The sequence below is a fragment of the Camellia sinensis genome, chromosome 10, assembly GCF_055761805.1.
Source record: "Camellia sinensis isolate YWXY chromosome 10, ASM5576180v1, whole genome shotgun sequence".
Classification (NCBI taxonomy): domain Eukaryota; kingdom Viridiplantae; phylum Streptophyta; class Magnoliopsida; order Ericales; family Theaceae; genus Camellia; species Camellia sinensis.
Window position 1 is genome coordinate 88699014 of NC_138970.1, and position 5401 is coordinate 88704414.

The window sequence follows — 5401 nt, forward strand, 5'->3', positions numbered from 1 at the left end:
TGGAACCGTTTGAATTAATACTACTATAAAAATGAAAAAAAATTATCTAAATAATTATAGTCTAGAAGAATTAGAAAGGTGTTTTTATAATACGACAAAACCTAAGAGGCAAGAATACAAAAATAAAAACTGAAAGAGTCAAGATTATAAATAGTCAGAACCAAAAGAGAACAAAATAGAAAGTTTCAGGACGAAATTGAAAATATTAAAATTTAAAAGGACCAAAGTGACAAAAACTAAATACTTGGAGGACCATTGGAGTGATTTTTTTGGCTTTTGGCTTCTGGCCAACTGTCCCATTCTATTGTTTTATTGAATTAATAAAATATTATTTCACTTTTGCCGATCTGAAAAGAAAAAGACCATTGGAGTATTTTATCCAATTGAAAATTTTGATGACCAAATCACAAGAAAGGCTTACTTTTGAGACTATAGATATATTTTATCCTAAAAATATAAAATATTAATTAAACTCCTTTTTCAAATTCAATAAGATTCTCATACAAAAAATCTTAGATTCATTATAATTTTGCACACCTAACAAGGGTCCAAGTGCTTTGTAACTTTCCTTCAAGTCATCAATCGCATGGTCATGCACTTCTTCTCCAGTGGGTGAAGGTATGTCTTCTAGATCCCTTCTAGGTTTAACCCACCTTCCATGATCATTGCATACTAAACCCTTTTTTTCCATTTGGTACCAACATGGAAGAATCCTAAGCTCATCCACTAGCATGTCACATGCCTTGTTTACCAAGGCAAAATCTCTTCTAGCATTCGAGCGAAACGTCGAGCTTGTACTCATCAATCCATCAACAAGATGAAGGTATGTCTCTAGCATATGAAACCCTAGCACATTGAACCCGCCACACTTAAGATAAGGTGAAGAACGCGCGTCTAACTTCAATTTTGCTCCAACATGTGTGTATACCCAACCTAGTGTACTAGTGAAATCATCAAGCATTTGTAAACTTTCATTGAAAACAATCCCCGGCATGCGACGGACTAGGTCTTACTTTACAATCACTCATAGCGTTTTAATACCCATTTGATATATTTCGTCCCTGAAGGCGATGTTGCTGACTCTAGGTGCTCCAAATGATATGACACTAATGGGAAGGTTAGGGATAGATTGTCATGCCCCAACCCGTTCCTAAAAGTTTGGCCATGATCACGTCAGAAACGGACAGTTGATTCGATACATACAATATATGGGGCCTGAACGGAAGCATTTAATAACATAAAATAATATAAATTAACATCTATCGAGCTCATAACTATATGCCAGGATCTCAAAGTTCCATTAACAGTTCCAAATATGATAGACAGATATATAAGTAGCAGATGTTTGCATTCACACAATAACATATATGGGCATATCTACAGAACCAGCCCCACACGTGGCATACAGCAAAAATAATAGTAAGGGGGATTATACACGACTAATTACATTAGACAAAAGGTTAATGACCGAACTACGGGTCATTGAGGGGACCCCACAAGATGCATAAGCTTCTCCACATGGCTTGACCAAGAAGGGTGACCAAAGTCGAACTAAGACCAACCTTCAGGTTGATTGCCTACAGAAGCAGACATAACACAGGGTGAGCAAGGCTCAGTGAATAATAGCACTCAACAAGTTAATGATTATACTTGAATTGTAGTATTTATAACGTATATAATTGCAGAAGTCAAATAATTACTCTTATCTTGTAAACATTTTCAGAATGGCCTTGAGCCCCATTTTCATACAGAAAGGCTTTAAGTCCAGTATTATGCAGAACGGCCTTATGCCCAACAGATCCAACAGATTGGCCTCAGGCCCAGATGTTAACAGATTGTATAGAGCGGCTCCCAGCCTAACAGATTATACAGATCGGCCATAGGCCTAGCAGATTATACAGAACGGCCATAGGCCTAACAGATTATACAGAACGGCCATAGGCCCAGATATTAACAGATTGGCTTTAAGCCCAGATATCAACAGATTGGCTTTAAGCCCAGATATCAAATATCAGAACGGCCTTGGGTCCAGTTCATATATGTATGGACTCAAGAGGTGTCTCGTACAGATTCTAGAGGTGACTCACACTGCAGCACTTAGTTCCGTACAACACTTTGTTCCATACCAGAAATCAATAGGTCTTAAAGATCGAACAATTCATATCATGTCATAGCATAAACAAAGCGGATAAACAGAACATTAATAATAACTATTAACAGAAGGCAAATACATCACTGCATTAATAGGGACAGAAAAATTCACATCATAGCGTGAGTCACATAACAATGTCATTGATATTCAATTCTTTCCTCAGGTTGAGTCATTCATAGGTCAATCTGATCTCTATCTTAGTTTCTCAACGGTCGCTAACGTATGAAGCAACCCGTAGTCCTATCCGATTATTCATTCTGATGATCCATTCTAGGTAGATATCTATATCATAATACACGTGTTGAACCAAACAGACTGTAGGAGTCCCTGATAGGACATTCAGGATATCATGTTCCCTTTGAAAATGTTATGTTCCCAGTAAGTGGGGTTTACATTCACCATTTCGTCCTGTTAACCAATTCCATAGTATTAATTCTCGAATACAAAAACACAGTAAAACCATTCCCTTAAAACACACAGTTCCTATTTTTCCATAACATAGGTCGCTTTTTATCATAATGAACTCGATTAGGTTTATCTCTAGAGCAATCCAGTATTAATAGTTCGTACACAATTCTCACGCGGAGTCATAGGTGATTTACAGGCTATAGCACATAAATGGTAGCCATTAATCGTAACCGGAATGCAGAGTAGTTCCAGAGTCCTACCGATGTACATAAAATTTTTCAACGTTTACATAAGTTCATACCGATTTCCAATCAACATGATATTAACGTAATTACTTGCAAAGAACAGAGCGTTAATAATAAGAAGTACTAACGGTAAATAAATGTACGATCACCGTACTACTACTCACAGTGCTGTGGTGGAGTGATAATTCCTCCCGGAGTATGTCCTACACACAAACATAATTCACAATTTAGTTCTCTTTTTCCTTTTTTAAATCATTATTTTAATTCGTTCCGCTTCAACGAATTTACGAACATTTGAAGAACATCAAACAATTATTTGAATAATATCAGAGGGTCAAATAGGGAAAACGGAGCAGACGGATGTTTTTAGCTTGGGCTGCACGTGCGGCGGTTTGTCCCGCATGTGCGGCAGTGAATCTCGCACGTGCCTTTTTAGTAGTAGCCAAAGACCCAGAATTTCCCATTTTCCGCACGTGCGGCCATGACCTCCGCACGTGCGGCAGTGCTCCCGCACGTGCGGCAATTTGCCCAGTTTTAGTCTGAAATTTTCCAAGCAAAAACCCAATTCTTGGTAGGTGTTTACAAGGCTTCCAATAGGTCAAAAAATCATGTAAATAGAACTTACAATTATATATATCAACTAAATACAAGTTGGATCTTTAATCCTTAAAACTCATAACATACACAATTCTATGAGATTTCCAACTTCACACACACATAGACATATACACACATGGCCATTTGTCCACAATTGAAGAAATGAGATGTAACTCTCACTAGATATACAATATACATACCCAATCAATCAAACATAAGAGACATCATCCCAAGTAATCATTCAACACATGCTTGATCTATATTATGAACTCTAACTTACATAACATAGAGGAATTCCTACCCAAGTCAAGGAGAGGGGTCAATTAGAATAGGTTAAACATACCTTGAATTAGAATCTCTAAGAATCCTCTCAATTCTACCCATCTTCTCCTTGATGGACTCCCTCTCAAACCCTTTTCCTCTCTTCCTCTCTAGTTCTCTCTCTCTCAGGAGATATTTGTGAAATGGACTCCCAAGTCAAATGTTTAAGGGACCATTATAAATATAAAGTGAATAAGACGAAAATCAATCAGTTTAATCGTTCCAAATCAAAATTTTATAGAAAATCTTATTATGATCTAAAAATCATGCTGAACTCAAATATAAAATCAATTTCAGATAATTAAGCCTCTAAGGCTTCCAATTTCTGATCCAAACATTATAATTGTAACAGATTTTTTTTTATTAGACAGATATGCATCCATAATCATAGGATTCACTTAATTAAATTTAATTTCACATAAAATTTCACAGTAAGCATTTAAATGCTCAGAATAAGGGATTGAAAATATACCAGAATCATGTACGAGGGTCGGGTTATTACAGGTTGCAGCCTCATAGGCATTGAGGAGAGCCAATGCACCTCTTAAGCTATGTCCAGTGATTGTGAGGCTCACTTGTTCACCTCTTGTCTTGTGAAATTTAACTAGTCTTTTCACTTTTTTCATGACTTGCTCTGAGGTACTAGACTTGTTATACCTAGTAGCATCACTCTTAGATGTGTAAATGCTTAGAAACCCATATTCCACTTTAGCTTCCCCTTCTCCTATTGGCTCTAGCTTCCTCTGTAGATCCTCGTACCACTCAGATGGTGCCACCGTGCCACGCCACGCTACGACTATATCCCTCCTCCATATTCTCCTTGTCTCGTCATCATCACTCACAGCCACAAACCCCATCTAATTGAAGTCCTTACTCCATGTTTGACTTAGGACTGACCGCTCAAGCCACCGTGGCATATCCATATGTGACATGGCATAAATGTACTTGTTTCACCTTGTAACCGTGCTTGGTAAGCCTTAACTTGTCAAAGGTTTTATCACGATTGTATCTACAATTACCAAAATACTTTGAGAAAGAGTCAAAGTCAAAGGCATCATATGTCGCTTGTGCAAATTCACCGTATTTGACAATCTCTCATCGTAGCCAGGGGTGAAGTGGGTTCAAAAGATTGTCCCAGTTACAACAACCTTGTTTTTCATGCCACTTATCGGATATGTCTTCCTTCGGAGACATAGCCAGAGTGTTGTGCCTCTCCTCATGGTCAAAATGGACGTTCCAAATAGAGTTGTGAACATGTTTTTGAGTAGGTGGTTCAATATGGAGGTGGAAGAGGTTGGAGAGAGATTTAGCTAAGTGGATCAACTGGTTCGAAGTCTTGGGATTGGGTTGAGTGTCAATTGTTAGTTGATGATGGGTATGGATTTTGGGAAGTTGGTTGGTGGTGGTGCTGGGGCGTTGAGCTATCAAGATGCGGTGGTAGAAGGTGGAGAAAATTGCTTCCATGGTGGTGGTCTAAATCCCAAATAGGTCACGCCTTGAAGGTGTTTGAGACTTTTGTTTGATCAATTTTAAGGTTTGAGAAAATAGAGAGATGAGTTTATATCAATGTGTGAGTACTAAGTAGATGAAATTTGTCCCATCCCAAAAAAGAAAAAAAAAAAAGAAGATGAAATTTGAATTTTGACTTCAAATACTTGGTTTAAAGTGTCAACATAAC

The 5401-nt window shown here is 37.7% G+C and overlaps 1 pseudogene; it reads right to left on the reverse strand.

The window, feature by feature from the left end:
* Window positions 1–463: 463 nt before the first annotated feature.
* Window positions 464–5187, reverse strand: LOC145800534 (phospholipase A1-Igamma1, chloroplastic pseudogene; annotated as a pseudogene).
* Between the last annotated feature and the right edge of the window lie 214 nt (window positions 5188–5401).